The sequence below is a fragment of the Dicentrarchus labrax genome, unplaced genomic scaffold (assembly GCF_905237075.1).
Source record: "Dicentrarchus labrax unplaced genomic scaffold, dlabrax2021, whole genome shotgun sequence".
In the NCBI taxonomy this organism is placed as follows: Eukaryota; Metazoa; Chordata; class Actinopteri; family Moronidae; genus Dicentrarchus; species Dicentrarchus labrax.
The window spans coordinates 8417635-8432410 of record NW_026136706.1 but is presented as its reverse complement, the minus strand read 5'-3'; the positions used below and the strand labels follow the sequence as shown (position 1 = coordinate 8432410).

General features: G+C 41.2%; 1 protein-coding gene across 2 annotated transcripts in view; it reads right to left on the bottom strand.

Moving 5' to 3' along the window:
• Window positions 1-12292, bottom strand: part of ptpn4a (protein tyrosine phosphatase non-receptor type 4a) — a 68322-nt gene extending 56030 nt beyond the window's left edge. The window contains exon 1 of one of the 2 annotated variants that reach the window (XM_051404695.1): window positions 11618-12292. The gene's annotated coding sequence lies outside the window, so the exon portion shown is untranslated. The remainder of the gene's footprint in view (window positions 1-11617) is intronic. The other variant, XM_051404696.1, reaches the window with a different exon arrangement.
• Between the last annotated feature and the right edge of the window lie 2484 nt (window positions 12293-14776).

Below are 14776 nucleotides of genomic sequence, written 5' to 3'. Positions count from 1 at the left end.
CGCTCTCGTCATAATCTAAACTCTTCAGTGAAATCACTCTGAATGCTTTTATCACCTCCTATTGTACATAAACACGACAGCACCCCATTCACTTCCAACCTGCACACACAGCTACATTTTTCTAGAATGTTTTAGTTGTTGTTGGAGTTGACGAAATACTGCTTTTGTTATGTTCCTGCAGTTATGACAATTTATCAACTCCTGTAATTGTATTGAAACACAACCACTCATATACCGAGATATTTAATATCTAAATAAAAGGGCCAGTCCTCAACTGTGGCATCTGAAATTCACCCATTAAATGACCTGAGGAACAAACCCAACAAACTATAAAGTAAAATTATTGCCACTGCACACAGCGGTAGCTTAGCCAGTGTTAATCAGTTGCTAGGTTAATGCTTGAGCAAGAGGTGCTAAAATATGCACAGATTCATAGTCCCGTAATTAATACGTCTTATATCAAAGTGTCCAGGAAATGTCATGTATTGTCCTCTTGCTAGTAGCTTCCATGCTGGCATAGAACAGCCGTGAGTCAGCCAGAGCCAGCCCCCTGCCTCATGCTGAAATCAGAGAAACCACAAGAATGTAACAGCTTCTGTTATTATCCCTCCCTGCTGCCTCGCTGCCTGATAGACTGCCCCAGAAAATAGCGGCGAGGTTGCCTGTTTCTCTCCCTCACACACACACACACACACACACTCTCTTGTTCTCATGTTCTCATCTCTGACACACATACACACACCAATTCTCTCAGGGTATGGTTGTCCATTTTGCTCGCTTTCTTTCTGCACACACACACACACAGATACTGTATATAAACACACACACACACACACACACACACACACACACACACACACACACACACACACACACACACACACACACACACACACACACACACACACACACACACACACACACACACAACCTGACAGTGCAAAATCACATAGACTGCAATTTGTTTTTCCTACTGAGAATTGCTGCAAACCCAGGGCTGTCAGACACATAGAAACATCTAGACAAATGCCCACAGAAAAACCAAGCTGCTACAGTACATAACTAGCCGGCAGACACACAATAAAAATGAATAATAGATTGAAAGACTGACAAATTGATAGACTGTCTACGATTCAGCAACTCTCTGCTAACATGAGAATGACTATCAATCAGCATGACGCCTTCATAAACCTTTAGCTGCGTTACCAATCAATGTTTTAAATTTAAAAACCTAGTTACTTAACAATACTTGTTTTCTATATTTTTTTTATTTTGATATAGAAAGTCATGAGTTAATCATGTACTGACATGGGTAAAACAAATTGTTTTATATTTTCCCACAGTTTAAAGTTCTATTCAAACATCTAGGCGATCACTAAATATAAAACTTGAGATTTCAAAATAATACCAATAGTGGTACAATTCATTCATTACATTACATTCATATGGCAGATGCTTTTGTCCAAAGCAACTTACAAAAAGAGCATCCAACCTCCATAGGAACAAGAGCTTCTTGCGTCAAAATGAAGCTGCAGAAAGTTGCATGTGTAATGTTTACTGTTGTACACTTCATACATGTATGTGTGACAGCACACTGGCTCAGTAGCTCTTCTGAAAATGTTTTAATGACAACCACACCCTGCCCTTCCTGTGCAACTCTCCCTTCTTCACCACTGTGAACAGTGTCTGCTGGTCCCATTTTCACACCAAAAGACACACAGACCGCTGTAGTAGAAACAACTACAACCAGCTAATGTTAACAACTAACACTAGTTTGCAAAGGTTACCACAGTAGTGCCAGCTGCAACAATAGATATATAATAGAACTAGATACCTGACGCCAAGATGGCGACTATTCAGTTTAATAAGAATTGCTCGTCTGACACATATCCCAACAATGTTTTCTAGCTTCCGGGTTTTCTTCCTGCTTATGAGGCCCACTGAATATGCACAGTATGCATCGTCGGTGTTTCTCCCGCTGGTCCCGCCCACAAGTTCCTGTTCTGCCTATAGACTTTACATTGTGATTTATAAACCGCTTTTCTTGGCCCGAGGAGGGTTTTACAAACATAAAACCTCCATGGATTAAAAAATTCATAACTAAAGTAGAACTAAAATAGACCTCATATACAGTTTGAACTGCCGTGTCAACAGTTTTACAGACGTCTGTTTTATAATGCTGGTCTATGGGGAAAATGCTTTTTGGGCCGCAGCAGCAATACGGTGAGGGGAAAACTGGGGGCAAAGCCGAGCAGTGTGTATATATGTGTGTATATATATATATATTCATAAATCTGTTTCAAAGATAAGTCTTTTTCACATAAATGTTCTGTAATGGTTCTATTATCAAATTTAATTTTAAAAAAGTGCAGGGCTCAGTTTCAGGATGTTGCATACTTTAGTTGCACTGTTTCTAAAAATGCAGCGACACTGTCACAGAATGGAGGCCTGATTTACTGTGAAAATGTTAGCTTGGGGAAAAGAACATTTCATTCCTCAGGCTGTGAGTCAAAGTTGAGAAAGGTTAGGCCCAGATATCAACAAAAGAGTACAGGGAGGCCACCTAAGCTCACGTGGGTGGACACACCCTCCAAAAAAGCATGCCCGTCAGCCTTTGTAACCAGATAGCTCTACGCATGTTGTTGATCCTTTCGCTCTTGCTTCCTTCACTGCATCACCTCGCATGCACAGTGATGACATTTCCACAGCCCCCATCTACCGTCGGCACCCGTCTGTTGACTAAAACAGAGGAAACTATGGAGTGATAGACATTACAAACACGTATGTCTTGAACAAGAAGGTCATATAGACTAGGATAAAAGACCGGTAAGGATAAAATGAAAGGAGCGGCCGAGGGATGGATAGAAAACCAGCCCCACAGTGGAGAAACTGGAAGCAGTATGAAATAGAAACAGCAGTACTAATGTCCTGTGTTTTAAGACTGCTCTTTATGTTCTTGTTTGAGTTGGACATGGACTCCTTTTGCGCTTCCTCCACAGATCTCCAAGAAAAACAAGCAGCGGATAAAACAAGGTTTTACCAAGTAAACTGTTGATGTTCCAGAAATAACCCTGTCAAGTGTTACACAAAAACGGTCTGAAAAAGAGGGCAGGAAACATGGTAACAAATCTAAGAGTCTCTGCTTCCAGTCTTTTAGTAAATGGTGAAACCAAAATATAACAACATTTACTGTCACTACTGCTGCTAATGAAGATGAATCACTTCAGACTGGAAATAGGTCCATGATCCCTAATGTCACAACTTTTTAGCTACCCAATTGTAAGTAGTATAATCTAATTAAACTCTGGAAATACAAAGGTAAACCAGCATTTCTCTTCAACCCTAACTGGCAACAGTTTTTCTCAACGTGAGATCAAAAACAATGAAATGATGGCAATTCTCATAAGGGGGACACAGCAGAATAAGGCAGGCAATCCATTTTTGGCTCTGACCTAGTGTTCTTAAGCAACTGTGCCCTTTGACCTCCTGAGGTATTCAAGGCTCTTTAAGCAGCTGTTTCAAAGGCAGACCTGAGGATCTGAAGCGACACACACACACACACACACACACACACACACACACACAAACACACACACACTAAGCTCAGGTTGCATAAGCAGCAGGTTATAATAAGCACATGGCAATAGATCTACAACTCTTTGCTGAGCAAATCGCAATACACCTTTAGGAAATTGTGCGTGTGTGTGTGTAAATGTGAATAGAAGAGCGTGTGTCACTTTGCTTATGCATTTTGGGGGATAGTGGTATGGATGATAGTGAAGGAAAGGACAAGCCAAAACACGCACTGGAGCATAACTCTTCAGTAAAGAGTTAGGAGCCAGCTGTACTCGCATACCTGAGGAGTGTAAAGGTGGGGGTGGGGCTGCAATGGAGAGGAGTCCTCTCTTTTTCCGAAGAAAAATGTTTAGGTATGATCATTTCATCCAGTGGTTATTCTATAATAATATATTAACATGCAGCAACGGTGGTCAGGATAAACAGATATCATCACCTTACCCCAAATGACAGTGTGAAAGACTTCTGGACACTTTGCAGAGACAGATTCACTAACACTAACACTTGTGCATTACTCACCATATCTGAGCTAAGTGCTGACTACATTTCTAGATTCAAACAAACCATAAGCACTCTGCCCAAATTAAACTTGAGATGCAGGTTACACCAAATAAGCGAAGTTGAAGGTGGGGTCAGTCATTTTGGAGAAAAATAGGTGATTGTTGAGTGTCATCTCCAGTTCGACAAATGCAGACACTTCATCAGCTGCATTTTGCTTTGCTAAAGTTCTCAAAAACTTTACACTTTATTCCATCCGTCATGTGTACTGTCCACAGAGCTTATATTGAACCCTATCGTATCAGTGTGTGGCCGACAAATCAGTGTCAGAACCATCGGACAGCTAAGACAAGAAATATATGCAACGGTAAGGAAACCAAATGTGCCCACAGTTAAAGGTCCAGTGTACAACATTAAGGAGGATACGTCGACAGAAATGAAATATAATAATCAAAGGTATGTTTTTTTATGTGTAACATCACCTGAAAAAAGAATGAGCCTAGTAGCCCAACGCAGACAAACCAAACAGAAAATACAATCTGCGTTTCACGGTCACCATAGTTTCTCCTTCACACTTGGAAGGGGAGGGTGAAGAGAGGGAGTTGCAATCTGCACATACACGGCTAGATGCCACACGCTGGTCCTTTACATGAAGGAATGATGTTCAACAATTGTCAGACATTGAACTATTATCCTAGGCTAGTTCAGTTTTACTACAGACACACAGTATAGAGTTTTCGTTTTGTTTCAGCTTAGAATTATCCCAAACTTTGGACACTTTCTGCCGTTTTCTATGGATTATTCAAGGAATCGTTTCAGCCCTAGAAGAAACATAGCGGACTCTATAGAAGAGGACCCGTTTCCTCTGTAAATAAAAACAGCTCATATTAACGTAACAAAAAGACAAAGATTCTTATTTTCAGGTGACAACCCTATGAATATCGTATTTCTGCCATATTGTGCCACTGCCAATAAATCCCCATAAATCTTACACACTGGACCTTTAACGGCTTGTTCACACTGCCTACCTGAGCAGCATGTGAGCGTGGTGGAACGTCTTGCTTTTTATTTCACCGCCCATATTAACAGACCAGAGCAGTCACACTGTCCGCCTGAGTCACGCGTCCCAGCTGCGGCTGCAGTGACGCTTCACTAGAGTGTCGAGGTATCGCCTATTTTTTCCACGGGCCGCACGGTTCCCAGCAGAACTAGACCGTGAAAATGGACTGTTCATAGGCCTATCGACATTGTACCAGCCACATGTACATCTTTTACTACAGTTTCAGTGTCTATATCCGTAGAGTATGTATATATACATAGAAATATACATTTATTTTTTAAACTTCTAGCTGTGAACAGAGGGTAAGCCTTGATTAAAGGATTGATAAACTGAGTAGAAAGTCAGACAGAAGGACTCTACGTGTTGAGAAAAAGAAGGCACTGTAAGGCATTCAGCAGCTAAACCACAAGATGACAAAGTAAACAAACTTCAACAAGCTGAATGAATTCACGAGAGACCCCATTTGACTGACAGTAGGAGCATGTACTTAAGCCTCAAGTTTATTTTAACAATAAACCCAAACATCTACTACTACATCACATAATCCGTCCACCATTGATGCCAATCAGTTATCTAGTCAGCCTCCTTCCCTGTCCAGGCACCCTTTTCTCCCATTCCTCCATTTATACAAAGGCCATCTCTGCTTCTGTCCATCTCATACCCTGTGATCATCATTGATCATGTTAATCCTTTAATGTCTTTGTGTTGTGCTGTCTTAGGTTTATCTCACAGCCCCTAAACTATAACCTAGCTAGCTTCATCTCCTGGCTCTGTTGGAAAAATCAAGGCCTGAATTTTTTAGAAACTGGGTTAGAACACACAAGTGACTCATAATAGGGCTGATACCAGTGATGAATTATAACAGATATCTAGAGCCTCTATTTATATTGCCATGGCCTACAGGCTTGTGGGCTAGTGGGGTAAAAAGTGAATCTCACTGAACATTTTGAATCATTTTCTAGATGTAGGTCCAAGAAAAAAATGGACCCAGTGGTCTTAGCCCGTAGAGTAAATTTGAACGCAATATGCTCTACAAATTTTACCTCACCTGAATAAGAAATAAGGGGTCTGTGTCTAGCTCCTCTCTGTGGCTGGATAACATGCTGTTTCAGCTAATCAAACCATTACGACTGCCCACTAACTGAGAACACCATTACCATAATGTGCAGTTTCATCTGATTAGCTCTGCATGATCCAGATATGGCAACGCTGGATGCAGAGAGAGGGGGAGAGAGAGAGAGAGAGAGAGAGAAGACAGTGAGTGACAGGGGAGGGGATGCAAGAGGGGAACCTGATCTGACAATAAAACATCAAAACTTAAAAATAGAAAAGAAAGAGAGCAAAAACCACTGCAAAATCACGTTCCATGAAAATGTACTACGGAGTAATTTAATGATTTTTCACAGAAACGGCCCAAAGTCACAAGACTTCTTAGAACATTCTTACATAAGCCTCATAAGTATCACTGTGATTAAAATGTATGTAAACTAGGGATGTTCCCTGCAGATTCAACAGAAATTTAAATTCAAAGTAAGAAAACACTCAACAAGTCAAAACTGAGCCCGATTTATTTGATAAGGTTAAACCTTGTCCCAAAAAATAGTGCTTGTATTTTAACAGCTATTTGGAAAAGTTATTAATCAAAAAATAAAACAGCCAGAGCAGCATCGCAGCGTCTGTGGGTTGGGACGGTTAACAATCTCATCTATTTTTTGCTGAGGATGGCTACCGTTAGCAGCAATAGCACCAGCAGCCCGTTTTCCTGTGGTTACGCATCACGTTGAGTCAAAACACGAAACAGCGCTGGTCTTACGAGCTGTCATCTCTCCTCCTGGCTTAGATGCAACAGTTAACCAGCGTTGTACAAACTAAGTCTACATTTAAAAAGATATTAATGATAATTTAACCGACTAGCAAAGATATCAATGTTTAAACTAGTTGACTAATGTGAATGTGTGTCTTATCTTTTCTACAAATGCTAAAAACCTCACAGATGCATCCACACAATACTGTTAATTATTGTCTAGCAATCAAACCTTGCGTGTCACTATTAATATGACAGTACTTGATTTCCATTTTGGATGTCAGGATCTGTCAAGGCACCTTCATCCTGGCATTCTGTAGCTGTGGTATCTTGCACAGAATAAACACAGCTGTGTTTGGGGCTTGGGAGATGATTTTCGCTAAAGAGTTGTGCCATATCCGCCCCAGCAACAGACCACTAACTAGCTGCCATTCTGAGAGCTAATCTGTCTAGATATTTATGTGAATGGATAACTGTTTCACTTGAGGTTCACTTGAGCAGTGCCAGTCAGACAGACTGAAAGTGCTGTGGCTCGAGACAATGATGGTTGTCTGAGAGTGCTACCAGCCTGTGACAGGTTTGGCACAATCCTATTTGTGCAGGCCTGTGCCAAATTAGGCATATTTGTAAATGTATGGTGACTATTTTTGTCTCGCATTTTTAGGAAAATGAGAAAGTGATTTCCTTTCATGTCATTACCAATGCAAAATGCACAACATTCAAGGAATAAGCTGGCACAAAATCGGCAGTAACTTGGCAACAGTTGGGTCGGTGCGCAGCCATTAACCGAAATGGCCGAACTGTGTCTATCAAGCGCTCTGCTCACTGCGCTTCCCAACTGCAAATAGGACTGTGAGCTTTCCAAAAGGGTTATAATAGAAGGGGCAGGCAGCTGGTCCTCTTGGTTAAACATGAACAGGCTGCTCTTTGACAGGGCTGTCACCAACAGTCAGCATAGGTCACAGGGAGCCTGGTCTCACTCAAATGAAGAGGAGGATCTAATGAGGAATCTTAAAAAGGTAAGTACCACTCAATTTAAAACGTGCACAAGCCAAGTCATTCAATTGTGTGTAGGGTTGAAAAAAAAAAAAACTTGGTAGCACTACATATACAGAGAGTTAATTAATACTAACAGTTTGGTTTTTTTAGCTTTTTTCTGGCACTGAATCCACGCCTACTAATGTAAGATACGCGAAAGCTAGCATCTTTGAAGCCTGATAATGTATCTTGCCTGCAGCACCCAGCCAGCAGTCTTCTTACCAACACTGTCAGTTAACACCAATACTAAGCTGTCAGCACTACTGAGCACCACGCTGAGGGTGTGCCTTTTTCAACGCTGGGACTAACCAGACGTAATGTCAGGCTAAGATAGAGAGAAAAGGGAAAAAAAAGCACACAACTAAAAGCCAAGAGGTGAGAAGCAAGACACCCTCCTGGACTGACACAATTATGAGACTAAATAGATTCCCAAAAACATCTTACATACATAAAGAAAATGGTATTTGGTCTAATGGCTTCATGCGTTCATTTTGTACAAATCCTACTAAACACAGACTTCTTGTATGAAACAGAGACGCAGAATTAAAGCACATAATGTTCTACACATTCTCGGTTCTGTGCTATAATGCCCATCCCACACTGTATACACATCTCAGCCTTTCAAAGCAGGAACAATGGCTGACCTCTGACTTCTTTGCTAGGAGGGCTGGTTTATGATGTTTAACCATGATGCTGTCATCTTTATGCATCTTCTCTACAGGCACCAGCCAACCTGCGGAGACACATCTGCAAAAACGGCGTGATGATAAATTGGTGGTGAGAGGTCGAACGACGTCAAAGTAGACACACGAATCTGCTGCAGCTCCTTGCTTAACACATTAACACTGATGAAACAGGCTAATGCTTGCACGCATATACCAAAAGGATTACAGATGTGGCGCTAGCAGTTAAACAGAATTATTCAACACCATTCCTCGCTTAATAGCTTCTTCAGTTCCAATAAAATCAACAGAATATTACTGATTGAGGGATAAAGATGAAATTCCTCACAAAAGTAGTTTTATTCACCCACATTTTTGCCTTTGGTGTCAAGCTAAAGGGAATGTTGACCAACAGTTTCTCTGCATATATTACAGGCCTGCAGGCTATGCCCCAAGACTGAGAATAATTTTAACTCAAGTCAAGACAACTGGCAGAAATCATTAGTCATTTTTGGCTATGGTTAACCAACAAAATAAAGTTCTGAGGATGACTAAGAATTTTCAGGGGAAAATTACAATTTGCCTCCGCACCATATCCACAGGTAAACTGCCTTGGGATCTGATGATACTACCCAAGTCACATCTTGCTCCCATGAGATCTCCCTGGCCGCTGCTACTAGGTGCAGTTTCATCCCCATTACCCCTGCCACACCTGAGTCCCCTTCGTCTTCCAGTAGCCATATCCTCTCCTCACTTCTTCCCCTCACTTTTTACTATTCTCTCTCTCTCTTCCTCTCTCTCCCTCTCCTGCTGTACACCATGGGGATGGTAGGTTCAGGTGCACTGCTCAAGAAAACCAGGGCCATTGCCACAGGCAATTTCATTTTCACCAGCTGAGTCCATCCACTCTTAAAAACTCAGGACTTCTTCCTGTTTTGGGCAGAGCAAAAGCCAATAAAAGTTCACTCCATGATTCTTCTCGGCACATCATTTATTAATTTATAATATGCATAGAAATAAAAATGAATGCACATGAAAACCCTATTTAGTCATTTTTTATCAGTACCACAACACAGCCTCCTATCTCACTGTGTGGTTCAGATATTGGAGAAGGGATGTGCCTTTAAAAGAAACCTGGATGCCTGATCTTAACTCTGGCTGAGCTCAAAATCCACTGTCGCAATATAATCCTTACTACCACAGCTTTAATATATAATATGGTAGCAATCAACAGAATGGTGTCCCAAATAAAAATGTGCAACATGGCAGGCCTAATTCCCAAGATAAGTAGTTCAGCTCCAGCAACCATCAGCCTCAGACAGGGATTCCCAAACGTATTCAGGTCAAGACCAACCACAAACATTAGGTCAGAAGCACCAGTTTTTTGTTGGGTTTTTTTTTTTTTTTTTTGGAGCCCCATCTGCTAAGATTTTAGTTAGTATGGATTTGTTTAGAAATTGATACTGAAGAAAAAGCTACTGTCAAAACAACTTTCAGATTAAAACAAAACAAAATACAGTATGTCATGTGTTTCTGGTGACCCCCCCCCTTTACACATCCCTGTGGGATCAAACACTTGGAAAACTGAACCCAAGGCAACTGGATTTCATTCACAATTCCTCCCTCCGCTGAGATCCCATTCAGAACCAATTGTGGCTCTAAGGCATGCCTCTAAAGTCGGCTGTGCAGTTCAGACGGATGAGAAAAAGACAGAAAAAAAAAGAAGCCAGGGAGGGAGAGATAGGGGGCTAGACAAACAGGACAGAGCAGGGTCCATATGATCTCAGCAGCGGCAGCAGACTGGCAAGCAGCAGGCAGCAGAGGAGCCCGACTGCGACCCAAAAGATGTGGCACGGATGGTGGAGGATTACGTCATCGAAAGAAAAAAAACAAGGAGGACGCCTCATTACAGCAAAGCACCCCCTCACATACATTACTTAACAACACATAGTTAAAAGCCTCTCAACCAGCAGACATCAGCCCCCCCCTGTGTGTGTGTGTGTGTGTGTGTGTCATTTACTACTACTTTAAAAAAAATAAAATTATTGATGAATGGGGGAGAGGGGGAGAGAGAGAAGAGTCGCAATGAACAGCTGATGCATTATGGGCCTGTCTAAGATGTGACATGTCACATGAGAGCAGCTGTGACAACCGGTGCATCACCCATCATTAAGCACACACACACACACACACACACACACACACACACACACACACACACCAAGGGTCACCTAAAGGGTCTGTAGTCGCTTTAAATGCTACAATGCAACGACAACGGAGAAAATCCCTCATTAATCACTAATCAATGTCTCTTCTTTACAACAGAGGAATGTCACATTTTAAAAACCACATGACATTAAGTGGCTCCATTGAACGCCACCTGGACCCTGTCATTAAAAAGGGGGGGCTTATTGTACCATTAACGAACACATTTCACTACATTATAAATGTCGACTTGAGGGGGAAGAAGGCAGAATAAAGTTGTATTCATTCAATAAGCCTTTAAATGAACGCCAATACTGCGCACACTGGAGCAAGCTGGTGTGTTTTTTTTTTATTATTGAATGGAGGGGCTGAGAGGAAACAGCCAGCTAGCTAACAAGCAAGCTTACACAACCACTCGCTGTTCAGGGTTATATTGGATAAATAAAATGTACATTTAAGGCTTTTATATTGCTTTTTAAGAGACGCCAGGGGTGTAAGAACAAAACACAAACGTCGGATAAGCGTTATCCATACGTTATTTTCACGGTATTACCCTCTTTTTTATCTTTATTTTTCTTTTTAAAAAAAAAAAAAAAAAAAAAAAAAGCTGTGCGGGGAGCAACTTGGTTAAAAGTGACAGCGCTAAGCTAAGCTAAGCTAAGCTAAGCTAACGTCAGCTGGCTGTTTTTTTTTTTTTTTTGGTGAAGCAGAAGAAGAAAACAGAAAACCGGTGGCCTGTGAGTGAGTTGTGTGTTTTTTTTTTGTGTCTCTTACCGTCATAAACTGCTCCAGGGGCGTCCAGCTTTTAAGGAATATATCTGTTTTGCTGTGTGAGGAAATGGTTTTGTGTGTGTGTGTGTGTCGGGAAGAAGAAGAGGAGGAGGAGGAGGAGGAGGGGAGGAGGAGGGGAGGAGGGGGGCGATATAGCCCTGAACATCCAAGATCAGTTCACCCGCTGCCGATGAAACCCGAGCATCATCTTCACCACCGTCTTCGAAAGTAGTCGGAGTCCGGCTGCTGCCTCACACACATCCATCCAGCAGCGAAGAAGCGGGGCCTCCTCCGGGCTCGACCGTACAGCCGGCTCGGCGACGACGGATAATCCACAAGAAGACGGGAGCCCCCTGCAGTAACCATTGGCTAGACACGGCGACTAGCAGCAGTCATTTCAGGTCGAGAGAGAGAGAAATATATATATATATATATATATATATCCTCAACGCAGGCGGTGGAAAGAAAACAACAACAACAACAACAAAAAAAAAAAAGGTCACGAGTGGAAATATGTGGACATTAAATCATAGGGTGGGTGAGAGCGTTGCGTTTTCTGACTTTCCCCAACATGAGTCCGTTGTAGTCAGCAGCAGTCCCTGGTCTCTCTCTCTCTCTCTCTCTCTCTCTCTGCAGCTGCTGCTCCTGCCTGCCTTGCAGCACAGCAGCGATCAGCACAGCGACGTAATGGCGCAAACCGAGCGCACACGGGGCGGGGCCACGGAGCTGGAGGCGCGCAGTTCGTTTAATCGAGCGCACCCCCCTCCCTCCTCCTCCTCCCTCCCCTCTCCTCCCTCCTCCCTCCTCTCCTCCCTCCCTCCACAGTGTAAGAACCAAAATAAATATTAATAAAAAAAAAAAAAGAGAGCTTTATTTGTGTTATTTGAAATGCTGCTGCTGTTTGGGGGGGGAAACTTCTTTAAATATGTGTTTAGTGATTTGTGAATTATGTAACACCGCATGTGGAATTTTATTTATAATATTTTGCAGACTGTGCTGTGAAAGAAAGAAAAATGCACATTACCACAGTTTTAGGCTGTACACGCGCCTACTGTCTAAATACTACATTCATTTCTGTATTTATAATGTAGTTTGCATGTATTCTGATATGTATTGTGAATTCCTTTACTCCTTGTACCTTTAGTGTATTTGAAATCTTATTGTTTTTCTCTATAGGTCAAACACATTAAATACAATTTTAATAAAATGTATTAAAAAAAAAGAGTTTTTCAACTCTCTTTTCTACACTTTTGGCAGAAAGGGCAAAGCTTTGGGAATGATACTCGTACTGTGTCTGATAACTCCCCACACACACACATATTTGATTATATTTTAAGTATTTATTATTATTTTTTAATGTATTATTAAGTGCATTGTCCCTACAAGAGTCTGGATTTCAGAGTGCATATCATTGTGTGACTTTCAAAATAAATGTAATCATAAAAATAACTTTTTTTTTTCTCTTTCACTTCAAGTCCAAGCCTGCTCCATTCAGACCGAATGAATCTGTAGCCATGTCATTCACTAGACACTGCAACAGAAAGACACAGCACTCGCACACTGTGAGAGAGGTAATGTGGGCTGTACTGACCTCAAGTGGCTCGAAAAAGAAACAGCCCACAATGCAGCTAACAATGGGCCATTGTACAGTAACTCTGTTTGGCATACAATGAATTAAGCAGATGAAGCGTAGTGGTGAGAACAAGACAATGAACCCAGTATTGTTGATGCGCATATCCCAAAAGCCACTTTGTACTCGGGGATAATGATAGAGTAGACCTAAAAATTCAGTCAAAGCTTCTTTTCCAGGAACATTCCCGATCAATTATGCATTCATAGATATTTTTTTTTGTTTTCAACGTAGTATGACCTGATGATTATTTTGGTACAATAATATTTAATTAACATACTGGAGGAGAAAAGCATTTTTCTTGATGAACAATCTACTGCATTACCATGGATCTGGAGCAAATCCTGCATCTTGCTCAAGGGCACTAATGCAGAAAGGACGCTTCCTGTCAGAGTACACTGAACCCGAGCTGTCCTGATTAAGAACAGTGCCTCGACACCACCAGTCCGGCCGTCTGCATGCTTTTTTATGTCCAGATTTTATCAGGGACATGTGCCTTCTAGTTTTGAGTCTATTGACCCACTGGATGTAAAAAAAAAAAAAAAAAAAACAAAATCTGGATTCCACTTAGTAGCTTCTTCTATGACATGAGCTACCTAAGGACAATTATGTAAAATGTCAGCGTATGTCGATCTGCAACATTATTAATTACATACTTCTATATTTAGTTGAGTCCACAGGGCACTGGATCGGAAATTTAAACACCATATCTGAACCTTGTTAATATGCAGACGGACGACCTGAGGGTGCTATAAGATGAGCTCAGAGTCACAATAAGCTGCATATTAAGATTATTATCACTAAATAAATTAGTTAGAGTCATGCAAATGATGTATGGGTACATAGAGTGTTACTCTCTTTAAAGGTTATTTGAAGCCCGGCACGAGGAGATTAAAAGAACACGGCTATTCATTATAGAGACCACATTTGGATGTAATTCATTTAAGGATAAATAGATGACTATAGGTCAACAGAGCACAGGGAGAAACATAAATATGGAGCTTTTTTTATGCATGTCCTGGGAAAATACTGCATTAACCAGCTCTATTAATCTATTTTAAGTAGGCACATATGGATGGTACATACAACTGCTTTATGGTTCTTATTTCCTTATATGCAACACCACAACACGATCAGCACAGAGATTATAAGTACCAGTCCATCCCACAACAATCCAACGTATTTCCCTCCATAATGGTTTTTATCTGTCTTTCAAAGAGTGGGGACACACCTGAAGGTACAGAAACAGCTTACCAATGATGAAATGCCATTTTTCTGCAGGCAGCTACAAAGAAGCATTCAGCTGAACATCAGAACACTTAAAAATCAAGGTCAAACCCTTGAGTGTGTTTCCTATTGCGGTGGGAAACCTCTCACTATTCTTTATTGTGGTGCTTCCCTTTTGATTTTTTTTCAGAACTGATCAACTGATTCTACAGGGAGAATAAATAAAGAGTTTCTTGATACTAAAAGTTTAAGAATATAAAAGTCTTTTTGGAAACAATGTCACAGGCGTATTAGGATAATCAACC